The sequence below is a fragment of the Leopardus geoffroyi genome, chromosome B1 (assembly GCF_018350155.1).
Source record: "Leopardus geoffroyi isolate Oge1 chromosome B1, O.geoffroyi_Oge1_pat1.0, whole genome shotgun sequence".
Taxonomy (NCBI): Eukaryota; Metazoa; Chordata; class Mammalia; order Carnivora; family Felidae; genus Leopardus; species Leopardus geoffroyi.
This window is the reverse complement of record NC_059327.1, coordinates 135,534,566-135,562,480: the sequence shown is the minus strand read 5'-3', so window position 1 is coordinate 135,562,480 and position 27,915 is coordinate 135,534,566. Positions and strand designations below refer to the sequence as shown.

The following is a 27,915-nucleotide window of genomic DNA, read 5'->3' as shown; positions in this document are numbered from 1 at the left end:
AATGAAGCATCAATAAAGACAGCCACGATGATAAAAGATCTTTAGGTCACAGATCCTTGTTGAGACTAAAAAAATGAGATCAGTGCTCATTCTTGAGAGGGAAATGAAAGGTGAACATGACGAATGCAGATAAAGTTTGGAAGATAGAAAAGGTATATAAAAGGAAACTCTTCAAGGATATAATAGTTCAAAAGCAAGAGGGCATGAAATAGAACAAAGAAGGGACTGACGTTTAAAGAATATTATTGAGTGCAGTTCAGATGTGAAAATAATGACCAAAGGTGGCCATGGAAATTCCCATTTAGGAAGAAGGAATTTATTAGATAGTTAGGTAAAATCACAGGACAAATTGGAAAGTGTTGCAAGTAAGACCTGGAGGTTCTTTCATGAAGAACTTTTATTTTACATGTTGGAGTCTATGTTATAGATAGTTTGCTCAGAGGTAAAAGATCACATCTATTGGGAAGTTGATGGAATGTTATATGCTGCATTTAATTCACTGCTGGCAGTCAATGAATTGCTGTATACATGAAATTATATTCTGTAGTTTTTATTTACAAGTATTTACACGCTGACATAAAAACCTGTCATTAGCAAAAGCTATATTTGACTAACTATATAAAGTATAAAAAGACATCCATAGGGATTACTCAGGTAGGTTTGGGAGGAGACCAGGGGTCAATTTATTCCAATTGAGTACTTTCTTTGTTAAGTGAAAGTAAACTGTATGTACATGAAATTTGTATTTCCCTGGACTACATCAGCTTAAGGGTAAAAATGTGCTTATATTAATTACAGTAAATTATGTGGGTTTTTTTTTCTGGATTTTTTGCTATCTACTATTTCATTATTCCCATTACCCCTTGTATCCCTTCTATACATTTCTGGGCATCTATAGGGATGACTCCTGTGATCTCACAAATACATCTTTTTAGTTGCTATGTTAAGGCTTTTCCTTTACATAGCATGGTCCCAGCAGGACCATGCTATATGGAACCTTCAGTGGGACATGGGTCCTCACCTATACTCAGCTCCCCTCCCCGTAGAGGTGTGAAGGTGTCTCTCCCATGTTGAGTTTTGTTTGTCATGAAAATACCAAACTGGTGCTGTCTTGGTCTAGGTGCCTTAGGTTTTAGTGAAAAGATCGTGTATGTGTGTGTGTATATACATATATATATATGATCTTTGTATGTGTATGTATATATATGTGTATATATGATACTGTCACTGTATATATGATATGTATGTATACATACATATACATATTCATATACATATATACATATATACATATATATGTGTATGTATATACATATATATGAGTATATATATAATGATTTAAACCTAACTAAGATTGAGTAAATGGGTCAGGATAGATGGCTTATGATAAACACTTTGCTTTCTCTTTGCTGGTGACTAAGGTTATTTAGCCAAGTTATTTATATTCTTTGGACACCTTCTTTCTTGAGGGGCTTGCTTCTCAGTCCTGAATGCTAATGCATTTCTGTGTTTTCTGCTTCACCCCTTTTCCCAAGTCTGTCTGAAAAATTTAGACATATCAGAAGCCTGGAAATGAACTATTTAGGTAGAAGCTGGGGAGATCAGGTTGAGTGCAGAATCTTAAAAAATGAAACAAAACATACAATAAGGAGAAGAAGAGATAGAGAAGTAGAAGAAAAAGGAAAGACAAAAAAGAAAAACATTTAAAAGAAAACAGTAAACCAGTCTTCTAGTCTGTTTTCCTCCCTTGCTCCATATGTGGTCTTTCATTAACAGTCTAAATCTGGTGTTTCTCAGTTCAATATTTAGCTAATTTCCCTTCTCTCGGCATCAAAATCTGGTGTTTCTTATCAGATGGTATCAATTAGAACCCAACAAAATCTTTACATTTTACACTTTAGACAGTAGATACAATTTCATGGTTGAAATGAAATTAAGTTTTGGGCAGTGATAAGCTTAGAGGGGTCTACTTTGATTCTCCTTATTTTTTGTAAGTTTATTTTTGAGAGAGAGAGAGAGAGAGAGAGAGAGAGAGAGAGAGAGAGAGAGAATCCCAAGCAGGCCAGCACAGAGACTAATGAGTGGCTTGATCTCATAAATCATGAGATCATGACCTGAGCTGAAATCAAGAGTCAGATGCTTAACCGACTGAGCCACCCAGGTTACCCTACTCTCTTTACTTCGGAAGTGTACCCTTATGGTTGCTGCAGAGAAAGAAATTCTCTTTATAGATCTTTCTGATTCTCATCACCGTCTGCCTTATGTCGTAATATTTTTGTTGGTGGCTGGCTGCATCTTTATAATTTTCTGTGGCATAAATTTCTTTTCCCCTGGCCAGTAAGTTGCTTTTTCTGTGGCATAAATTTCTTTCCCCCTGGCCAGTAAGTTGCTTTTTTAACCCAGTTGAGCAGATCATTTTCACAGATGTTTCAGTGACATCGACAAAGCCTGTGACCTACCAAACACTGTCAGGACCTGGCTATGTGGACTGTAGTTCCTTTAATCTCTGGATGGTAAGGCTGCACAACCTTACAGGCAAGATGAGGCAAGCCCTAAATGCCAGTACATCAGGAATTTCTAAGGCTAGAATAGCTTTCAGTTCTTTTTAAAATTAAAGAAGAATTTTTTTTTAATGTTTATTTATTTTTGAGAGAGAGAGAGAGACAGAGTGTGGGTGGCGGAGGCACAGAGAGAGAGGGAGACACAGAATCTGAAGCAGGCTCCAGGCTCTAAACTGTTAGCACAGAGCCTGACATGGGGCTTGAACTCATGAACTGCAAGTTTATGACCTGAGCCAAAGTCGGACCCTCAACCAACTGAAGTGCTTCTAGCTTTCAGTTCTTAAAGAGAGGAAGCATGCCATGTTCATTTGCTAATGACTTTAGTTGAAGAGTGAATATTGGTTATAAACAGCAAAATTAAGAAGGCTATGGCAAGTTTCTGTGGCATCGTTAAAACCTGCTGGAAAGGAAGTTCAGTTTTAAAATTGAAATAATTGTAATTCACATACATTTGTAATATATAATAGAGAGTGATCTCTTGTACCTTTTGCTCAGTTTCCCCCAATGGTAACAGCTATAGTGTAATAACAACCAGGATATTGACATGGATGCAATCCAACAATGTTATTCATATTTCCCCAGTTTTACTTGTACTTTCACACATATGTGTGCATCTGTATATTGTATGTGTGTGTGTGTGTATATTCTATGCAGTTTTATCATTTTTTAGATTTATGTATCTGCCACCACAGTCAAGATACTGAACAGGTCCAATACCACGAGGATTTCTCATGTTATCCTTTATTTTATTTTATTTTATTTTATTTTATTTTATTTTATTTTATTTTATTTTATTTTTTAAAGTTTATTTATTTTGAGAGAGAGAGAGAGCACGTGCACGAGTGCATTAGTGGGGGAGGGGCAGAGAGAAGGAGAGACAGAATCCCAAGCAGGCTCTGCACTGTCAGTGCAGAGCCCGATGTGGTGCTCAACCCACGAACTATGAGATCATGACCTGAGCCAAGATCAAGAGTCTGATGCTTAACTGACCAAGCCACCTAGGCACCCCATTGTGTTATCCTTTTATAACCACACCTACTTTCCTTCTGCTCCCATGTTTTCCTTAAACAACCAGTAATCTGTTTCTTATTGCTATATTTTGCCATTTCAATGAAGTTATATAATCATGCATGAAGTAACCTTAAAAATTTTTTTTTAAAGTTTATTTATTTTTGAGAGACAGAGAGAGAGAGAACAAGTGGGAGAGGAGCAGAGATAGAGAAGGAGATGCAGAATCTGAAGCAGGTCCAGGCTCGGAGCTGTCAGCACAGAACCCAATGTGGGGCTTGAACCCACGAGTGGTGGATCATGACCTAAGCCAAAGTTGGATGCTTAACCAACTGAGCCCCCCAGGCGCCTCTGAAGTGACCTTTTTTAAAAAATAGACTGGGGGGGGGGGTCCTGGGTAGCTCAGTTGGTTGAGCATCCAACTCTTGATTTTGGCTCAGGTCATGATCTCATGGTTCATGGGATCCAGCCCTGTGTCAGGCTCTGTGCTGACAGCACAGAGTTTGCTTCAGATTCTCTGTTTCTCTCTACCCCTTCCCTCCACTCAAAATAAATAAATAAACTTAAAAAAATAGACTTTATTTTTTAGAGTAATTGTATGTTCACAGCAAAATGAGAGCAGAAAGTACAGAGAGTTCTCACGTACTCTAACACATGCATAGCCTCCCCCTCCAGAATGATGCATATATTACAATTGATGAACCTGAATTGACACATCATTATTAGATAAGGCCCATAGTTTATACGTTTTATATTGGGTTCACTTTTAGTGTACATTCTGTGGGTTTACACAAATGTATAATGACATATATCTACCATTACTGTATCACACAAAATAGTTTCACTGTCCCAAAAATCTTCTGTGTTCTGTCTATTCATTCCTTCCTCCCTGCAACCCCTACAAGCACAGATTTTTTACTGTCTCTGTAGTTTTGCCTTTTCCAGAATGTTATCTAGTTGGAACCATACATATCATAGTTGGATTTCAAAATTGGCTTTTATCCCCCTAGTATAATTCTCTGGAGATTTAGCCAGGTTGTTGTGTGTATGAATGGTTCCTTCTTTTTTTTTTTAATTGCTGTAGTACCCCATGATATGGATGTGCCACAATATGATTAACCTTCCACCCCTTAAAGGACATCTGGACAGATGCCTGTGTTTGGCTGTTATGGTTAAAGCTGCTTGGTCCACTCACGCACAGGTCTTTGTGTGAATGTAAATTTTCTTTTTTCTGGGATAAAGGCCCAGGAGTACAATTGTTGGGATGTATAGTAGATGAGTGTTTAGTTTTACAAGATGCTGCCAAACTGTTTGCTAGAATGGCTATATCATTTTATGATTTCACCAGCTATATATGAGTGATCCAGTTTCTGAACATAGCTTTGCCAGCCTTCGGTGGTGTCACTTTTTTATTTTAGCCATTCTGTTAAGTGTGTACTGAAATTACACTGTGGTCTCAGTTTGTATTTCTCTAATGGCAAGGGATGTTGAACATCTTTTTCATGTGCTTCTTTGCTATCTGTATATTCTCCTCATATGGGCTTTCATAGGACAAAATTTTAAATTCTGATGAGGTCCAATTTATTAGTTTCTCTTTTTATGGCTTTTGCTTTCGATGCCAATTCTAAGAACTCTTCCTAGCTCTAGAGCCCAAAGAATTTCTCTTGTATTATTTTTTCCTGAACATTTTACAGTTTCAGAGTTTTATATTTAAATCTATGATCCATTTTGAGTTAATTTTGAACAAGATGTAAGATTTAAGTCAAGGCTTATTTATTTTTTTTGCCTATGGATGCCCAATTGCTAAATAATCAAAAATCAGTTAAAATCATATTTATGTGGGCCCATTTTGGGTTCTTTATTCTGATGAGGTCCAGTTTATTAGTTTCTCTTTTTATGGCTTTTGCTTTTGATGCCAATTCTAAGAACTCTTCCTAGCTCTAGAGCCCAAAGAATTTCTCTTGTATTATTTTTTCCTGAACATTTTACAGTTTCAGAGTTTTATATTTAAATCTATGATCCATTTTGAGTTAATTTTGAACAAGATGTAAGATTTAAGTCAAGGCTTATTTATTTTTTTTGCCTATGGATGCCCAATTGCTAAATAATCAAAAATCAGTTAAAATCATATTTATGTGGGCCCATTTTGGGTTCTTTATTTTGTTTCACTTACCTATGTGTTTATTATTAAGGTAGTCTATTTTTGTGATCTAATTTGATGAGTGCATGTACTTTACATGAATTCGCTGTATTTTATTTTTATGGTCATTCTAGATTTTTCTTGTTGTTAAAAATTAAACTGTTGAATCCAAAAGCTGAGATAATGAAAATAACTAAAGTGGATTGAGAACTTATTATTTTCCAGGTACTACTCTAGGTACTTTCTTGTGTACGATTTAATTTGTGCAACAACCCTAAGAAGTAGGAACTATCCTTATTTTACAGATGAAACTGAAGCACAGAGGAGTTAAAGCTTATACTGCTCTTAGGTCAGAATATGCACTATGACTTTCAAGGTATGCCTAACATTCACAGTGTTAGGCAAGTTGCTACAGAAAGGTACTTATTTATACCTCGTGGAGCCCAAGCAATATGGTTCATGAAATATGTCTTTTAATACCATGTTGAAAGTTTATGCCTATATTTTGCTGACAAGTTGACCCACTATAAAAGTAAAGATGTAATTAAAAAAATTTTTTCAACATTCGTTTTTGAGAGACAGAGAGAAACACAGCATGAGCTGGGGAGAGGCAGAGAGAGAGGGAGACACGGAATCTGAACGAGGCTCCAGGCTCTGAGCTGTCAGCACAGAGCCCAATGGGGGGCTTGAACTCATGAACCGTGAGATCCTGACTTGAGCCGAAGTTGGATGCCCAACTGACTGAGCCACCCAGGTGCCCCAATAAAGATGTAATTTGAAAACAAAATGTGACTACCTACAAGTGCACAGAATTTTCTGAAAGACATTTTTGAATGATCTTTAAAGCACTTTGTTTACTTTCCCTTGCTACTTGATGGCCCTTACTTTGCTAATATCCACCTTATTATTTTTTTAATTGATGTATAGTTGACTTATCCACATTATTTATATTAAGTATAAACAAAAAGCATGAAAGAAAAAGGTTATTATCTTTGGATCGTAGACAGTGCCATTTTTTCATGGCTTTATTTAAATTACACCTGGTACACATAGAAATTGTTGCTTTTGTAGGTGAGCTTAGAGTTTTTCTAATAGTGAAAAGAAAAATGATTTCTCCATGGAGCTCTCCTCACATGGATGTTAAATGAAAAAAATTTGAAGCTTCTTAAATATATTCAGTGGAAAGCCCTTAATATTATGAAAGTTTATTTTAATGAGTGGTTTAATGATTGTGGTTATAGAAGTTATTTTTCCTTGTTACTGTAGTATTTTTTTTTTTTTTTTACTTTCATGGTGGTATTGACATTTGACAGTTTTCTGTTATTATGTATTTATAGTTGTGGTAGGCTAAATAATGGCTCCACCAAAGATATCTGTGCCCTAATCTCTGGAACCTGTGCCTATTACCTTATATGGCAAAAGGGACTTTGCAGAAGTGAGTAAATTAAGGATCTGGAGATGGGAAGATTATCCTGCATTATCTGAGCAGACCCTAAATGTAATTACACAAGACCTCATAAAAGGGACTTGGAGGGAGCTTTGTGAAGATGATGGCAGCAAGAGATTGAAGTGATGCAGGGAAGGAGTCCTGAGCCAAGCAATGCAGATGGCCTCTAGAAGCTAGGAAAAAACAATAACATGAATTCTCCCCAGAGCCTCCAGAAGGAATCAGCACTGCCAGCAGCTTAACGTTAGCCCAGTGAAACTGATTTCAGACTTCCAGTCTTCCAAACTGTAAGAGAATAAATTTACATTGCCTTAAGCTGTCAAGTCTGTGATTATAGCAACCATAGGAAACTGATTACAGTAGTCTTACACACAAGTAGAATAATGGAATATTGCAAGCCTAGTCTGATTTGTAGCATGCTGAGGCCAGGATCTCCTGAAATTTAGTGTAAGGTGGTTGATTGCATAATTTTTTTTCTTTTGATACAAATGTCTTTAAAAAGGTGGCTTGCATCATCTTTGAGGCCAGGGCAACTGGAGAGAGGTGAGCCTGTGGGATGATATCCAAGGGAAAAGTTGACCTGAGAGGGATCAGGGCAAGCCAGGAAGGAAATTTCAAGATAGAGTTCAGGGAAAGAGTTCTTATTGGACAAGTCAAAGTTATAAGGAGAAAGAAAGCTAAGGGCAAGTTGAAGATGGGATAACAGAAGGTCAGTGGAGGGGGACGTTGAGCTAGGCAAGGCTATGAAAGTTGGTATCGGTTTAAGACTCACTGGAATGATGAACTGGAGATGGCGCAAGGTTACTTTCACTTTGGTTGCCTAGCAAACAATTGTGTAAATTATGTCCACCAGAAAAGTATGCAGGCCAATGTATGCAGTTACCTGATGCCTCCCCTTGTTCCTTAAGGAGCTGCCACCCAGATCCTGTTGACAGTACTGCCTATGAGGATATTTAAGAACCACTAGTTCAGAGAAGACAAGAAACTTCAGGTCCTTTCCTGCTGTTGAAACAATTACTCTATGGGTGGGGACACAGAGTACCAGTGCCAATAAAGGCATTCCTGCTTGTGTCTCAGTCACATATGTCTATGTTCTATTTTTTGTGTTTTGGGCTCATGGCAGAACTGAACATAGCCTACCACATAAACTTTCCGAGTGTTAAAGAATAATATTCAGTAAAAGTTCCATTTTACATTCTCATTTTCTTAGCAATTGAGTTTATGTTGTTGTAGCTTTCCTCCTTTATTTCCCCAGTGAGGGGAGGAGGATCTGATCATTTTGAACTTGTCTGGAGTTGTTGCCAGATAAAAGTGGAAAGTAGAAAACCTTCTAGGTGGGTTGAGAGGGAGAGGAAGAGACAGCAGGGATAAAACGAGAGTGTCTTGTTTCTTCCTTTCCAGGGTGTATCCCAGGAAACTGTTAAACCCCTTTTCACATTCCACATGGTGCCAAAGTGACATGGCACTGTCACGGTGGGATATTAGACCTGGTTGAGGAGAGTGCTGTAGGCCTGTGGGAGGACACATTCGGTGTAACACTGAGAGTGCAGCCTGTCATTATCAGGCTTCCTTGGAGATAAGGAAGTCTACCGGGGCCTAAAACAGCCCTCGTTGGGGCAAGGAGGATGCAGAGGGGCCTAGAGAAGCTAAGAGTACTATAAAAAAAACAAGCCATATTTTAGCAGATGCCAGTGTGGCAGACAAAGGGGATCATGTGAAATGAGGGATATATTCAAGAAGGTGTGAATATTTGAAAAGCAGGGTCAAATGTACATCAGGCATCCCTTACATTGGTGCCACAGTGATAAGTAAGCGCCCCAAGATTTAGGTCAAGCAGAAAGCAGAGAACCTAAGTAAGTGATCCCTGAAATTATACCCCCAAAAACTAATCTAAACGATCCTGAATTAATCTTTTTTAAAAGTTATTTATTTATTGAGAGAGAGGGAGGGAAGGAGGAAGGGAGAGAGAGAGACAGAGAGAGAGAAAGAGTTAGTTATTGGTTAGTTAGTTAGTTCACAGGAGGAGGAGAGAGAAAAGGAGAGAGAGGGAATCCCAAGCAGGGTGCACAGTCAGCCTGTGAAGCCCCATGTGGGGCTCAAACCCATGAACCCATGAGATCATGATCTGAGCAGAAATCAAGGGTTGGATGCTTAACTGACTGAGCCACCCAGGCACCCCCTCAATTAATATTAAAGAAAAGACTGAGATACCTTAAATGCACATATGAGAGTTTTTGTTTTATTTTGCTACTGTATGGGAATGAGGGCTGGAAACAGAATAAATTTAGTTATAAAAATAAATTTACATTAAAGGTTTTTTTTTGCACATTTAAATAGGAGGTTACAGATTTTATCCTTGTCACCCAGGATTATTCTTTTATCTATCTATCTATCTATCTATCTACCTACCTACCTACCTACCTGCCTATCTATCTATCTACCTATGTATCTATCTATTTATTAAAGTAAGCCCTACACCCAATGTGGGGCTTGAGCTTATGAATCTGAGATCAAGAGTCACATGCCCTAGCCAGGCGCCCTTCCGATGTCAGTCTTTTTTAATTTGTGTTCTTAAATCTACTCCAGGACTGTATGCTTTACTCTCTGTTTTCCTACCCACAAAAATCTTCCTAAGTACTTCTTAGTTATCTCAAAGATCGGTCATCATTGACTTTATTCTTGCCAAACCTAGTGCCTTCTCTGCAGTCCTTATTCTATATGATTTCTGTGCCAGTCCTGTGACAATCTGTCCCCAGATTCCTCCTCATGCATATTCTGCTCTGTGTTGTGTGCTGGTGTCTGAATCCTTGTTGCTGTACTTCTGGTCTCCTGGAGTTGTTCATGACTGAGTTAAGATGAGGAGAGGCAATGGTGAAGATTGTAAGGGAACCTCTCTGCTAACTTCAAAATCTGAATCATCCCTAGATCTGCTTTAGCTATTGTTTTCTTATTCTCTTGATTTTTAGACACATTTACTGCCATTTCAAAGGTCTATGGATTCTAATTTTTGCCTTATGTTACAATAAACTGTTCACTGCCTTCCTTATCTCCAGCCTCAAATATATGTAAGTTTCTAAATGATGGCATAGCATGTGACTCACAGAGAATTGACCTTAAATAAATGTTTATTGGCTAAATGAGTAGGTAGAAGTATGGGATGAGGTAATAGAATAACTCCTCCTGAGGGAATTATCAGAATCAATGTTTTGCCAAGATTCTAATACTCTGCTGAGGATCACCCTCTGTATTGCTCATCAGTGTGTGTCTTATCCCCAGGTGTTTTCATACAGAAAAAGGTGAGAAGCTTTGCTTTATGGATAAGAGAGTTTCCTATACAGATATACTTCCTGAATCATTGGAAAGTAACAAGACTGCATTGAAAAGTAAAGTAGATCCGAACATAGTACAAGTGTAAAGACAATGCTTCTCAAAATTTTCCTCTTAATTATCCATAAGGACAGAAGAAGGCGAATATGTATGTCTGGACCTAGATCCATAACAGTGGTGTAGATTAGGAAGCCAATCTGCCACCAACGGAGAGTTTCTCTTTAGAATTAATTTAAATGTACATTTGATCCTACGATAGAAAAGTCTTCTACCTTGAGTCAAGTTGACTTTCGCAATGTGTGGCCCCAGTTTTACCCCGTGACTTCATGTGTCTGCTGGCTAACTGCTCCCCAGCACTTGCTCCACGTTGTCCATGCTTCTCATTTGAGATGCACAGCATGAGGGTACAGACAGATAACTTGATGTTGGCAGATTTCTTTCTAAGAGAACATTTTTGGTGGAAGAAGAGAGCTGGAGGCCACCAGGTGTTTGTAATAGGGGCAGGAGAGAAAGTTTGTCATGGGGGTAGGAAAGGTCAATGAACATTTAGGGTGGGAATCACTTTGGGTTTTTCCTTTGACTAGTCCTGATGTCTTAGAATTCATATAAATGAATTTATATGCCTCATATGAATACCTAAGTCTCTGTAATTGCTATTTGGCCATATGTCTGTAGCATGCTGACTTCTAGGAAAATATCACTTGGAGCACTTGCTATTGGTTACAACTCCCATGCTGCTGAATAGGATCATGTTTTACACCTGGGATTGGGGTGCAGGAGTGATTGGGATGAAACACTAGTGTGTTCCCTTCTCAAATGGCACCTCTATCTTTTTGAAACGCTCAATATATTTCACATGCTAATTAGTGTGAGCCACAACTTTTCCCTTTAATAATTCTAAATGGCTCTACTTCCTGTTATGAAATTGCCAGCAAGAGAAAAATCTTATCTTGCTAGGTAACCTATGTATCCTGCCCCAAACCACAACTGTGAATCTGAATGCAGATTTACCATCTGTGTACATATTGTCACCGTGGTCCCAGACCACACGTCACATATCTGTTTCTTTTAGTAAGGTTGACATTTCTTGCAGTGCACTTCACCTTTGCTCTTACCGGATATGTACAATTTCATTTAGGAAAGAAGTGCTGAGATGGGAGGAAATAGAAGCTTTGAATACATTGTAAATCTGATATGCAAATTTTATCACAGTTGCATTATTTGCTAAAGTTCATTTTGAGGCACTCTGGGATGTGATTAATTTTAAGGGCAATACAGGATGTTGTTTGCTGAATTTATAGGCCCTGTGGGATAAATGAACCTGCCTGTTTCCTTATTACCAAGGGAATTTTTAATAGAAAATGGAAGCATAATAGTTAGAGTAGAACATTATAGTACCTTATTTTTACGGAGGCATAAACTATACTAGGAACTGAGCCATAGGATAAATGGGCCTATTGCAGCATAGGTCAAGCTAGTAAAATTAAAATGTGCTCAATTCTGTCTATGTGTACTTTTCTGTGCATCACAAGCATATCTTGTACCTCTTAGAGAAAAGGACCTATTCTATCCATCTATCTATCTATCTATCTATCTATCTATCTATCTATCATCTAATTATCTATTATCTATATCAATCAATGAATCAGTCATCTATCAATATTTTCAAATGATTCCATATTTCCACAGCCATAATTAATACTTTCTTAAAAAAATTTATATTCCATAGGATTCACAACAATCATTTGGCAATTGGTCTAGTGTTATTTTATTTGTTTGTTTGTTTGTTTGTTTGTTTTTTACTTTCCTAACTGATTTGTTTAGGAAAGAGTACCTTGGGATGTTTTCCATTTTTTTTCTTTATTTAAATTCAAATTAGTGTAAACATACAGTGTAGTATTGGTTTCTGGAGTAGAACTGAGTAAGTCATCACTTACATATAACACCCAGTGTGCATCCCAACAAGGGCCCTCCTCAACGCCCATCGCCTATTTGGCCCATCCGTCCTACCCAACATCCCTCCAGCAACTCTCAGTTTGTTCTATGTATTTAAGAGTCTCTTATGGTTTGCCTCCCTTGCTGTTTCTTTCCTATTTTTCCTTCCCTTCCCCTATGTTCATTTGTTTTGTTTCTTAAATTCCACATATGTGTGTTATTTTAAAGTTGATATTTAAATTCTATATTATTGCACAGCTAGTATCTTTTTTTCCTAACTGGATTATAAGCCTTCAGGGAACAGGGACTATAATTTACTTTTTGTATTACCCAAAGGTAATACAATTATCAATGAACAGTGTATTGACTTTCAATTATATAGGAACATTTTTTAAACCAATATAGAAAATTGGGTTTCAAAATATTCAGCAGTTACTCAAGAAGCCAGGTGTATGCAGTCAGATTATATCCCTCTTCACAGGTAACTACCCATGCCAATTCATTTCATGAACATTATTGAGAATTTAATTTTTTAAAAAGTTTATTTATTTTTGAGAGACAGAGAGAGACCAAGTGCAAGTGGGGGAGGGGCAGAGAGAGAGGGAGACACAGGATATGAAACAGGCTTCAGGTTCTGAGCTGTCAGCACAGAGCCTGACACGGGGCTCAAACTCACAAACTGTGAGATCATGACCTGAGCCAGAGTCGGATGCTCAACCGACTAAGCCATTCGGGTGCCCCAAGAATTTAATTTTTAAGGGGCTGTGTATGGTGGAAGGGAAAATGGGTAAATTATTTTTTCTTTGTTTACAAAACTATTTTATTTTTTTCCTGGGAACACAAGAAGACATATTTTCCCCAGTATCCCTTTGTGTCCAGGTGGACTGTGTCATTAAGTCCTTCTAATGGAAGGCGAGTGGAAGTGATATATGCCACTTTGAGGCCATAAACAGCCCTTGTGCAGTCTTCCTTGTTCTTCCTTCCTAACCACACAGTTGGAAGGGAGAGCTTTTAATATGGTAGAACTATGGAAATATCATGAGTCCTGAGGTTGAGTACCTGCAAGAGTGGCCCAGAAGATGTCATGGCCAGGAACTTTAGCTCTGGATTTTATATGAGCTAGAATATTGTATTATTGAATAAAACTGCTGAGACATTGCAGCTGTCACAAGTTAATGTTGAATAATACATGAAGAAAAATCAGTAATAGGGATTGAAGAGTTAAGAGCTTCAATTAGAGGAAAACAAATGAAAGAAGAGAGGGAGGGGGATTGGAACCAAGTGATTGGTCTTTGATTGGGCTCCATGGAGTGGATGATCAGAAGACACTGCTGGAGGTGTTAATGGCTGTAGGAACTTTAAGAAAGAAGGTGTGAAATATTTATTTGAAATGTTTTTAGAATATAGTACTTGAAACATATAAAAGAATACACAGTGATGTTTAATTTTGAAGCATAGTAATAAAATGAACACTTGTGAACACACCGCTGAGCTAAGAATCAGAACTTTATCATTATTGTTGTAAGTGGCAGTTGTATGGACAAATTTGATAAACATGATGAAAAAAAGTGTCTCAGAAGATTATAACATTTATTTGTAAAGCTCAAAAAAGCATATTAAAAGAATGAGGTATTTAGGGATACATATAGGCCTAATTTTTAAGTTGCTATGCTGTGCTCTTTTGTCCTAAACCTTTGGTAAAATATTTTCTGAATTTTGTTGGTATGCTGGGAGGATAAGAGCTGAAATTTAATGAGAGAAGAGAGATATATAAAATCTGACTATATTCTCACTTCTCAAAGTGAGTTCTGTGGGCCAGAAACCTTGGCATAACTTTGGATCTTGTTAGTAATGCAGAACCTCAGTACTAGTGAGACCTACTGAATCAGAACCTGCATTTTAAGAGCATCCTAGGTGATTTGTATGCACATTAATCTGAGAAGCACTGGACCACAGCACATTGTACAGCCCATTCTCCAGAATCCCTGTTCTTCCCCTTCTCCTGAATTGGCCCCATATACTGTGTTCATTGGGTAGTTCCACAGAAGGACAAAAGAAAGGATTGGGAAACTAATGTCTACTGAGCACCCACTTGGAAATACAGACATATCTAGGGTTACCCTTCTTTCCTCTTTCCCCAATCCCTAATTCTCTGTTATAATCAAGCTTATGGTAGCAGCAGTCATCAACTCCTCTAAATCCCTAAATCACTGTAATTGCTGTTTAGCTATATGTCAGTAGCATGCTGAGTTCTTTTTTATTTTTTAAAAAAAAATTTTTTTTTTCAACATTTATTTATTTTTGGGACAGAGAGAGACAGAGCATGAACGGGGGAGGGGCAGAGAGAGAGGGAGACACAGAATCTGAAACAGGCTCCAGGCTCTGAGCCATCAGCCCAGAGCCCGACGCGGGGCCCGAACTCCCGGACCGCGAGATCGTGACCTGGCTGAAGTCGGATGCTTAACCGACTGCGCCACCCAGGCGCCCCAATAGCATGCTGAGTTCTAAGGAAACATCAGAACACCTGTTATTGGTTATACTCTTACGTAATGCCATGTTCCTGAAAAGGATCATGTGTTACAACTTGGGTTGTGGTGTAGGAGTGATTGGGATGAAGCACTAGTGTGTTCTTTTCTCAAATGACACCTCTATCTTTTTGAAATTCTGGGTGTATTTCACACACTAATGAATGACCTTGCTGGCTGCTAATGTAAGCCAGAAAGCATTAATTTGATCCAGTTTTTACCAAGTACTGATGGATCCTGTCAGAAATAGGGCTAAAAGATGAGAGTAGACATTTCCTTAACTAGATTTTAAAAAAGGACAGACTCTTTAGTTCTGTAAAATGAGTTGACAGGTGGCATTAAATTCATTGCTGTTATCTGTCATTGACTTTTCTGGGCAGAATAATGAATGCTAAACTTTGTTAGAAATATGGCTCAATCTTAATATCGCAAATGTGTTGGTAGACCAGAAGGAATGTAATTGTTTTATCAGAATGACTTTGGTTTGTGGAAGTGTAATTAATGGAAGAGATAGCTGATGCCATCAGAATTTTCCATTTATGTTTTGAAAATCCAACAAAAACCTAACAATGAAATATACAAAAAAAAAATCATACTTCGGAATATAAAAGAGATTAAAGAGTAACTGAGGTGGCTTCTCATTAAGCATGGTGGACAGCATATATGCATTCTCTACCACCGCCACTGAAAGCTCCCTAAAATGACAGCATAGGGATTAAAAAAAAAAGTTATAAGTCCCAAGGGCAAAGAGACCAGGAGAGGGGAAAAATACAACATAATTTGGATGCGGAAAACAGATTCCTCTGGTAATTTATGGCCACATAATTAACTATCTCAAAAGTTAATGGATTAAAACAAATATTATATCATACTCTACAATTTTTATGGTCAAAAATTTGGACAGGATTCAGTTGGGTGATTCTAATATTTCATATGGTATTGACTGTGATTCCTGAGGGGTATTTCTCTGCAGTTGGACTGATTTGGAGTACCTAGGGTTGCTTTATTCATGCACTTGAGCAGAGGGAGCTGGAGTCTGGGCTTAGGTGGATCTCTTTCTCTCTCCATGCAGTCTCAGGGCCTTCCAATGTCGTCTGTCCTGCAGCGTGGTTCGATTGTTTCCCGGTAGTTCAGGCCATCTAAATGAGTGTCCAAGAGACAGGATCCGTAGGCTGTCACTCTCTTAGGGCCTGGGTCTGACAACTCACACAGCTCCATTTCTGCCATATTTTATTAGTCAAAGTAGTAGTTTCAATAGAACAAATGGGCCAAAATAATTATGGCCATCTTTATTCCCCAGATATATGAATAGTAACAGACCTAGAAGATGAGGAATCTGAAACTCAAGCTAGCAGTGAGGGAAACATCCAGGTCAGCTGAATGTGCTCCAGAGCCCTAGAAACTAGGCTTGGGAATTTCAGGTACTTCTGAAAAGAGGGAGGGGGTACAAGCAGGGCCAAAAATGTAAGGATCAGTTGAAAGTCTATATAAAAGCAGTTAGATCTTCTGATCCCCTTCCACAGTTTGCTGAGCCCCTTCTCCATAGAAGACTAGAGGTTAATTTCTGGAGAGGTTAAACGAAGCAGACTCTGGACTTGGGCATAACTGAAAGCAGGTGAAACATACAGAAAACAAAGATATTAGATTAAAATCTACACACTGTGCCATGAAATCCCCTTCCCCTCATCTCTTAAATGAGCTTTGATGATACTGGCAGGCTCTCAGGTAAAAACTGGAGGATTCCTCTCTTGAGATTTATGTCTCAGAGAAAATTTCTACAGGTGTGGACAGTTAGGGGCCCAGCGGGACAACACCATCAGATCCACTGTCAGTGAAGCAGTCAACACGTCACATCTACACATGCAGCATCTACTTGGTTTTTTAGTGCCTCATTGTTAAAATCAGCAATCAAGGATCGATAGACATATGAGGCAGTTTCTTTTAGAAACCAAACCAAATAGGGGTGCCTGGGTGACATAGTCAGTTAAGCATCCCACACTTGGTTTCAGCTCAGGTTATGATCTCACGGTTTGTGAGTTTGAGCCCTGCATCGGGCTGTGCACAGATGGCATGGTGCCTGCTTAGGATTCTGTCTCTCCTTCTCTCTGCTCCTCTCTTGCTTGTGCTTGCCTTCTCTCAAAGTAAATGAATAAACTTAAAAAAATTTTCTTAGATGCCAAACCAAATACGTAGAAATAAAGAACATAGGGTAGATAAAAAATGTAAAGAGCAAAATAAAAAAATGAAAACTATAATTAATATCCCTAAGTGATGAGAAAATATATTTTATAAATGAAACAAAAATGACATCAAATAAACTAGAATTCTTAGAAATAAAAACTATTGGATCACATTGAGTAAACAAAAAAATGAAAACTATGGGGCCAGAAATTAAATATTAAATAGAATCTTTGAAAGATATATTTGAGGAAAATTTATGAATAAAACAACCAAAGAGATGAAAAATTTGAGAAATTATAGGAAAGTTAAAAAATAAGTTCAAGCGGTCCCCTATCCAGGTGCTAGAACAAGCAGAGATAACAGAGAAAACAGAGGGGAATAAAAATTGGGGAGAATTATCAAATAACAGGCTAGAGGCTATGGACTGCCAGACTGATAGGGACCACTGGGAGAAAATAGGACAGATGAGAAAAGGATCCACACTTTGGTACATCATCATGAAATTCCAGAAAATTGACAAAGAGAAACTCCCAAAGTCTCTGAGGATGAAGAAAATTGACCAGTTTTCAAAAATTGTACTCAATTTCAGATGAGCAACCCTGAATACCAGAAAATAATGGAATAACATATTCAAAATTCTGATTGAAATGATTTCCAATCTGGAACTCTGTGTTCAGCTAGGCTATCAGTCAAGTGGGTAGGAAAAGGCATAATTCCTCTACCTGGTTAAAATGTGATAGAATATATTCAGCACGAAAAAGTTGTGAGTGATAATTTCTGTTTATGCATTCAATTCTCAATTAGACTCTAAAGTTCCCAAGGGATATGATTTTAATTTTGATTTGTCCTGCATAGCATCTGAATAAGGTAGGCATTTATAAATGGTGTTTATGAATAAATGGACTCTGTTAAGCTTTAAATCATGATTATTGGAATCATGTGCTGAATATAATAGCATTGCTATTGTATTGCTAAATAAATATATTGCATTGCTAAATAAGTAACTTATTTTCTTAGTTGCCGTTTCTTGATACCATACCTATTATTTATTCTCAGATGTTTTTTCATGAATTGTCTTTATTTAGAAAAAAAATTTTTTGTCTTCTTATTCTCTCATTTGGTCCAACAGTTCAAAGAATTTGTGGCTTGAATGTTTAAGAAGAAGAGTGGAATATGATGCTCACATTTGTTACAACAAAATACTTTTGGAGCCTTTTATGGTGATGTTGGCCTGATAACACTAGGTACCAATAAATTAAAGACAAAATTTGAATCTTCCCTGTTGTAATTACTATCTGGACGAGTAATCAGGTGCTTAATTACTCTCAGCATTACTGTTGGTAATAAAGTGTTTATGGCCACCAGTGAATAGGGGCTATATTAAATAAGGGAACAAGCTGATTGGTTTATACAGTAGAGGGAGATGGCTCTGGACCCTAGGAATAGCGGCTCAAGGAGAACTCAGGGATCTGTAGGAGGACCTGAAAATCAGAAAAGACTACAGTTAGAATTGTCAAAAACAACAGAGATCAAGAGGGACAGTAAAGGGAAAGTCAGCTTGGATCAGATGCAGAAGTATTCAGCATCTTGAGAAAATTCAGACTTCAGAATGATAGGAAGAAAATTTGACCTCAGGTGGTTGACAGAAATATTCAGAACTAAATAATATAGGAAGTCACTCATTAACTAATGCACACCTATTTGTTTTTATTTGCATGTAGGTAATAACTGTAATTTCTTCTGCTTGTAGCAAAGCTTTTACTTTTTTTTCTTTTTTGCTTTTAAGAAGACTGACTTGATAATGTGGGATTTCTCATTGAGATAATTATAGAGGGTATGGTAAGCATTTCATATCACTAGCAAGAGTGTAAAAAAGAGCCTTCTGTGACCTCACACATCCTAATTAATGTACAATCTTATGATGGAGGCATTTTATTACTTATGCTCCCAAGGCAATACCAAGGTTGATTGCTACCACTGTGTTCACCCCTGAGCTAATCATTGACAAATTCTGTGGTGTGCTGGGAGCTGTACAAGGGCAAGACTAGGACATGGGGACAGTGAAGAATAAATGCCTTTGCGGTAGAGATGCCAATCATCTCTTCCCTACACACTCTTTTCATTAGGGAATCTGCTTTCCTGTAATCTGTGGCAGGGGTAGCCTTATGTATCACATGACACTATGGCTGACTGGACCATGGATGGACATCTGAGCCAAGTTAAGCCTGGAATTTGGAGCTGGGATACTGAGAGCTTGATTCAAATAAACAGCGGTAGGCACTGGACCCAGGAGATGATGCAAATTTGGGATTTGTGGACTTGTTGGCCACATGCGGTCATTGAGAGGGAAGGAACAGTAGACACAGGTAGATTCAGCTAATGTTTGACTGCTGCTGGGTGGAGAGTGATAGTGATTGGCTTTTTAAATCCAAGTCTTATTCATAGGAGTCCTAATTTTACTTAGGTACTTTGAGGATGTAAACTTCAGATACCCTCTACTTCCCATAGATTGAACGAAATTCTGCTCTTTCAACAGTAGAGTCACATTCATCATTCCATTCAGTTTTTCTAACCCAGCAATAAAATTGACCCACTGAATACCAGTTAATATATGGTTACAGAATGCCCAGTCTGTTGCAATCACATGATTTCACAACTACTTGGATTTTATCTGTCTCCTTTAGAAGATTATAATTCCCTGAATTTTTAAACAAGGAATCTACACCAGTTTGTTTCACGTAACATGTGGCCAATGGCTTTTTGAAATTGGATATTTCCTGAGCTGTAATAAACTTGGCTTATGAGAAACATGTTTAGTTTAATGCTCTAATATAATAGAATAATATTCCTAGCACTAAATATTGACATATATTTTCAATAAATTTCCTTTAGGCTGTTTATATGAAAAGCTTGGTGTATATGTGTGTTACATTGTGAGTATCCTCCCAAACGATTGATTGCATTAAGCATATCAGGTCCTTTATGACTCATAGAGGAATTCTAGAGTCAACAGCCTGCCTCTTAACAACAGGCATGAGGAGCAGAGCCTGGCAGCATGTGGCTGGAAGCCTTTGGTCATTATGGTTCCCAAATAGTCATTCTGATTCCAAATGGTGTACAGGGCAGATGGTGGGCTTCTCCACCTTTAAGAACATTTGGATGAGCATGTATCACTGTAAATTTAATTATTTGGCAATTGTTAAGTAAAATCATCTTTAGAAAATAAACTGTCTTTAGAGATATTTTCCCAGTTCCAAATTAAAAAAAATATTGCCTATATAATAACACAACTGTAATATTGAATTAAGCTGCCTATTTATTGACTTTCCCAAGAGATTTCTTTCTTGCTTTTCCTGTGATACGTTGTAACATTACCATAATGGGACTTTATTATTTCTCATTTTCCGCATGCATTGCTCTGATAATTGGGAAAAGTCAGAAAATCCAACTATTGAAATGAGTGGCCTTTACGTTTGGAAAACTAATTTGTTCTACATAAATATAGGAGCTCATGTTACGTCACTTAAAATACACAAGACTGACCACTGTCAATTTAACTTTTTATTAAAGGAAATTATTTGCTTAATCAAAATATGTATACCATATCTTTCTGTTTGTTTGTTTTTCTTTTTTTGGTCACTTACCCTATTTTATTTTTTGCCTCCTTCTCCCAAAATTCAACAATTTTTTTGATATTTATTTTTACATTTGAGAATTTAAAGATTTTGGATATAGGCAGTAATCAATGTCCAGGAAATTAGCAGCAAAAGTGTCATAACTGATACAGGCAGAGAAAGTACATGATTTATTCACCTTCCAGTCCAGTTTCCTCCCAGAACTCCTGTTGGAGGAGAGAAGCCTTGTGCTTTAGGACATCTTGTTCTTTTTTTAGTTGTTGTTTTTGTTGGTGGCGGTGTTCACAGTTGCAAATTACATCAATTTGTACTTTTAGAAACCTATAGTGCTATGGAATCTGTCCCTAAGTACTTTCCTACTTCTATTTCTGCTCTCACATCCTAGGTTTTTGCCTTGTTTAGTATTCAGCCTAGTTCTTTGTCCCTTTGATGAGGGGAAAAAACATTTATATATAAAAGGACTGCCAGTCCTGAGGACATTACTTGGAACTCTCCAGCTGCAGGCAGGAACCACTGAGTTCTCTCCAATGTCACTTCCCATGGTCATGAGCTGAGGGGGCCAAGATTCTCAGGGCCAGTTCCCACAAACCTCACATCCCTGCTTACCTTAAGTTTTGCCATTACATGATGAGACCTTCCAGATTATCCATTATTTCAAAAACAATTCTCCTCTCATTGCTCAGAGCATACTCTGGTCTGATGCTCTCTTCTGCCTTTCCCTGTCCAGACTCTTCCACTCTGTCTTCGGGAGCCTAGGGTCTGTCACCTGTAAGCGGCTCAACACCTCCACCCCTTGTCTGATTGTTCCTATGACATTCTTGTTCAAGTGACACCAGCTTTTACTGGTACCACTCCCTCTGCAGTCCCTCCAGAAGTAGCTATGTTTTTTCTCGTGCTCCGTGTGCACTTCAGGGCTTGGAGGTGAATAGATGGCTTCTTATTTTTCTTCATTGCCTACAAATCTCTTTTTGTCTCTTTAAATACCTAGTTCTTTAGTTCCCAACTTCAGATGTTACCATTACTTCACCTTGTGGTGCCATCTACCCTCCTCTCAGGTGCCTCCTCTCACTGCTGGCTCCTGGGTGACTGTGACTGTGGCTCATTCTTCTCTTGTTGCTGAGTTCTGCTCTCAGCTGCTTCAGGAATCTCTTCCTCCTCTCCATTTTCCTGACTTGTATATTTACTTATATCTGAAGCTGGTATCACTGGTGACTGCACCACCTCCCACATCTCATTTTCCTCTTTGACTTTGCCTCCCAGCCTGCTGACCACTACCTCTTACCCTATATCCACTTGATAGTGCTACATCTTAAAGACTTCCTATCAATTGTTCCACATTTTGCTGTTTTAAACCTGTTAATGTCCTCCCTCCCCTTTTTTTCCAAATTAGATTCCATGTTTTGGCTCTATAGCCATTCCGTCAGTAACATCTTTAACTCTCTTGACCCCCTTCACCTACATTGTATGCACCTAAGCAAACGTGAGTCCCTCCTAGCCCCAGTTATCTGTGTATCCTGGCCCTACACCAGAGCAGGTGAATGGTGCCGGATAATAATTACACTATGCTGCTCACAGGTCTTGCCTCAGGTTTAGGACCCCAGATCTCAAAATCATCAGACACTCAGAAAATTCTATTTCACTTTTCCAGTAAATTCACCTTTAGCCTCCCTAGATGACTCTTTCATGTCTTCTCTTTAACCCTTCAGTTTCAAGACACTACTTATTCTTTCTTACTTTCAACTGATAACTTGGCTTTGTATTTCCTAGAGAAAAGAGATGCCACCAACAAGAAATGCTTCATGTTTCTACCACCCGCTTGTATTGTTAGCCACATATTCTGCCTTTCCTCCTCTGTTGCTCTTGACCTGTGTTCTTGATCAGTTTGCTTCTTCAAATCATTCTTAGGTTTTCCAGGTCCCTGTCTTTAGCACATCTCTAAATGTTGGATTGCCCCAGAGTTTTTTTTTCAGCTCTGTAATCTTTTCTAGTTACACTTTCCTGAGGAGAGCCTGTTTAGTCCCATGGCTTTAAATACCATCTCTGTGGGGCGCCTGGGTGGCGCAGTCGGTTAAGCGTCCGACTTCAGCCAGGTCACGATCTCACGGTCCGTGAGTTCGAGCCCCGCGTCAGGCTCTGGGCTGATGGCTCAGAGCCTGGAGCCTGTTTCCGATTCTGTGTCTCCCTCTCTCTCTGCCCCTCCCCCGTTCATGCTCTGTCTCTCTCTCTGTCCCAAAAATAAATAAACGTTGAAAAAAAAAAAAAAAGGAATGGATTTCACATTTAAAAAAAAAAAAATACCATCTCTGTGCTGATGGCTCCCAAATTTTTAGCTCCACCCTAAACTCTGTCCTGAGCATCAGAAGTATACTCTGACTGCTTACTTAACATTTTCGCTTGGGTGTCTTTTAGACTTTTCTAATCTAACGTGGTCAAAACTCCTAGTTTTCTCAAAAAGAAATAAAAATCTATTCTCTCTCAATCCTTCCACATATCAGCAAATGGTACTGTCATCCATCCAGTGGTTGTTCAGGCCAAAATTGTGGAAATTGTTGTTGAATCCTCTTTCAAAACTCATTGTCCCTGTTGAATCCACCAGCAAGTCCAGTTGCCCATATTTCCAGATTATATCCTGAATCTGACCACAGCCTATCATTTTTCAGACTTAGATAAAATTGTCACTATGTCTTACTCAGTGCACTTAAAAGTTCCTGAAATTAGCACAACTCACATGTCTATGTTTATTGTCCACTTCCCCACATTAAAATATGAACTCTTTGAACATAGAGCCTTTGTCTTGTTCATTGCTGTGTGCCTAGTGCCCGTGCCTGGCACATAGTAAGGGGTCAGTAAGTAGTTTCTCCTGATTAATATTTCAGTCTATGGAGTCCGTCTTTCAGAGTAATCATTGAACTATATGGAAAGTATTAAAAACTTACATTCCTGAAATCTGAGCAAATTGTCCAGTGTCAGTGCTTAAAATTTTAAAAAGGTAATTGATCATGCTGGTGCCTAGATTTCAGCTCCAAACTATTCACATGACATGACTGTAAAGAGATCATTTAAAAACATATATACCTGTGTATATATAATAACACAAAAATATATACAATTATATGCACATATGTGTGTGTATATATACACATAAAAATATATGTACATTTAGTATATACACGCACAAGCTTACTATTTTATAAATAGTCATATTGTAGATGCAGTTTTTTCGCTTTGTTATTTTTTATTTGCTTCTCCCTTCCCTACTTGTCTTTACCTATTACTATAGTTCTCCCAGCCCCCAAATAACCATCTGCTTTGTTTTTCTCCTGAATTTTTCTTCTGTACACTATTGTAAGTATAAAGACGGAAATACATTTGTTATATGTATTTAAATATATAGCTATAGAAAGATATTTGGTCATTGTTTTACAAAAATGGGATCACATTAAGCTTAATCTTGTGCATTTCACTATTTAAAAGGATACCTTTAGCAATTTGTTGCAAATACTTCTACAAATTACAGGTTCCTATTCTTGCCATAAAAAAACCAAGACTCCATTGAAACACTCCTGTGACATATAAATGAAGAGAGAGGGCTGAAGAATTATATCACTCTATTGAATAGGCCCTAAATAGTAGTTTAAGTAAGAATAGCCTAGGGGTTATTAGCATGACTGGTGAGGGAGTCTTGAGAATTGTGTATATAAGTACGAGGACCTCTGCAATGTTGCTGTGGTAATGAGAGCATTGGTTTGGGAGTAAAATGGCCCAGATTTTTTTTTTTTTTGAGTTTATTATATACATGTTTATTTAAATTTTTTTTTATTATTTATGTATGTATGTATGTATGTATGTATTTATTTATTTATTTATTTATTTATTTATTTTTCTCCCTCCCACCCCCCATCAACCCTCAGTTTGTTCTCAGTTTTTAAGAGTCTCTTATGCTTTGGCTCTCTCCCACTCTAACCTTTTTTTTTTTTTCCTTCCCCTCCCCCGTGGGTTTCTGTTAAGTTTCTCAGCAACCACCTAAGAGTGAAAACATATGGTATCTGTCTTTCTCTGTATGGCTTATTTCACTTAGCATCACACTCTCCAGTTCCATCCACGTTGCTACAAAGGGCCATATTTAATTCTTTCTCATTAAAATGGCCCAGATTTTAATTCATATTCTGCAACTGTCACACTGGCTAGCCTTTGGCAATTCATTTAATCTCTCTGGGGTAAACTAATTGCTGGACAGAAGACTTGGGTTCAAGTTTATTACTAGGAATGTAATCTTATAAAGATCTTAAGTTATTAAGTTCTCTGATCTGCCAGCCAGAGATGGTAATAATATTTGTCATACCAACCCCATAGGTTATTGTGTTGGATTCTAGGAGATAAAATATTAAAACATTTCTTAGATTGTGATGTGATTTACAAATGGGAGTGGCCATTATTTTTTTTCCCCCTCACATATCAGTTGAAGGCTGTAACAGACATATTTGAGTGCTAGTTCAGTTGTTCCTTGTCCATTGTAGTAGCTACTAACCACAGGCAGCTATTAAGCACTGGCGACGTGACTAGGCCAGATGATACAGGCTGTAAGTGCAAATGCACCCAGGATTTTAAGACTTAGTATGAAAAACAAAGTAAAATATCTCACTATTTTTTAAATATTGATTAGTTGTTTAAATGATGCTTTGAAAATACATAGTTAAATAAACATATTATTAAAATTAATGTCACCTTATTATTTTTTCTTTTTAATTTAAAATTATTTATGTGTCAGGAATCACTCAGTTGAAGGTATGACCTTAGTGAATATGTTTGTACCAGGTGGGCTTGCTGCCTACCTGCAGCTGGCACACGGTGGGACTTTTAGACTCTTCGGAATTCCCTGTCCACGTAGGGCTCCTGTAGGGTCACTTCTAGCATGAGATCAGGTCTACCCATTTCAGGTAAATTATTGGCGCGTGTGGGCTCCTAAAGAGCTAGCAACCTAAAAATGTTCTGCTGTTTTCCTTAATTAGTTTTGATGGATTAAGTTCCCTAACAGCTGGTTGTTTATATCATAGGAATTCAGGATGGCTCGCACATTCTGTCTTGTTCTTGCTTTGATTACCTGCTCAGCCTTCAGCTCTGATTCCTGCCTAATTTTACACTGCAGCTTTCATCTCTTTAACTAAGAGTCTCTTGTGATGACCTTCTCTTAAATCCTCCATCAGCTGGGTCCCCCTAAGCCCATCTCCTTGTTAAATGTGCAATATCTCATGCCTGATGGCTGTAAGGTCATAACCAGTGGTCTGGCTTCACCTCTTGAGTTGAATCCAAATGTTAACAGCCTTTGTTACCACTGAGGCTGGGCTCTAACAAGGATCTTGTTTGTTGTTTATTAATTTTTCACTTACATAGTATTAGGCTTCATAGTTACTATATACAGTACTGAGTAGATTGTCTTTTAATAATGCCACATTGGTTCACTGGCATATCAATAGACGAGGCATATACATTAATCTGAACAACTTGGAAGTATGAATGCAGAATGAATGCATTCAAAAGTGCGAATCTTGTGTTCACTAACCTTATGATGGCGATCATTTTACAATATACATGTACATCAAGTCATCACATTGTAAACCTTAAACTTATACAAAGTTATATGTCATTTATTACACACTAAAGCTGGGGAAGAAACCCCAACTATAACAAACCAAAGCACAAATCTTGAGAAGCTATACAGATACTCTAATAACATTGCCAATACTTAAGCATTACTTTACCGTCACGCTTTGTAAGGTTTTATTTTTATTATATCTGCATTTTGTTTCTAGAGTTTCAAGGGACTCAGTCCTAGTGCAGAAATAAAATGTACCCATCAGAATATCCACAGCTCACCTAAGGATGGTCCAAAGCTGGGAGGGAGGTATGTGCAGCTGGCTGGCAGAACCAGTATTCCAAAGAATGAGGGCAGGATAGAATGGTGAGCTAAATCAAACAAAAGTCAATTTGACTGCGTGTCCAGAAGATTAACTACCTGAAATAAAAGGTGGAGAAAACATGGTTTAGCAACATTATAAGAAAAAAGAAGAATGGTCTTGAACTAAATTATTAATATGCGATTTCAATTTCAGGGAGATGTGACTTACTTTGCTATCTTTGAAAATACATACTTTTAAGCCACGATGTTATCTTAGTTGTTCTTATCTTACTTGTTTTGGCTTTGGAGCCAGAAAGATGAAAAGCCAGGTGTGTTTTACTTTATGTATAAGTTTGTAAACAAACTGAAATCTTTCTTGTAATATTTGTAGCTTAGGGAAATATTTTTTTCAAGACTTAAACAATAAGAGGATAATTGAGTAATTCATAGTTTCCTCATCTATTCAGTAATTCATTACTCTATTTAAAGTTATACTTTAGAGTTCCTCTGGTGATTACACCTGGCTTGGCCAGTGCCCATGAGGTTATACTGGCTGGACGGTGTCAGGTGGCAGGGGTAGCTGGAGTGATGGCCTTTTGTTGGCCCCAGTGACAATGGTGGTTTTCACAATGAGGTGGACATTGAGGACTTCCAGTAAGATGAAGACTCAGTGATGTTTTTCTACCCCTGCTTGTGTGGAGATGACTTCTCCATCACCGAGAAAGATTTGGAGACTGGGAAAGATGTGGCGATGTGTTTTAGTTGTTCTCTCATTATAAAAGTCATTGATGACCAAGACCAGTTTATGTGTGGAGAAACAGTTCCAGCCCCTTTGACCAACAAATAATTAGTTAATAAGTGCTGAAGAAAATTTTAGGAATCCAAATGCCTAGCAGTTGGAAATGAGCCAAAGTAGAAACATCAAATACAAAGTTACTGGCTTCTTCGCAGGAGACAACCATTTTGTGGTTTGCTATTCTGTTAGATGGTGGATTCTTTCCACTGACTTCTAAGTTCATCTTCAATCAAAACAGCAAGTGCATGGCAGGACATACCTGGATTTTGTGCTCAAAACTTTGAATTGGCAGTGTTCTTAATTCTCTACCTGAGTTTAAAGGAAGATAATTTCAGATAAGTGCTTTCTTTCTCTCAGTATCATTTTTTAGTGAGCTTGTTATTTTATTTTATTTTTTCCTTTATTTTAAATTTAAATTTTAGTTAACATACAGTGAAATATTGGTTTTGGGAATAGAATTCAGT

At 37.8% G+C, this 27,915-nt stretch overlaps 1 pseudogene; it reads left to right on the top strand.

The window, feature by feature from the left end:
• The first annotated feature begins 116 nt into the window (after positions 1–116).
• On the top strand, positions 117–27,520 carry LOC123596434 (annotated as a pseudogene).
• Positions 27,521–27,915: the final 395 nt, after the last annotated feature.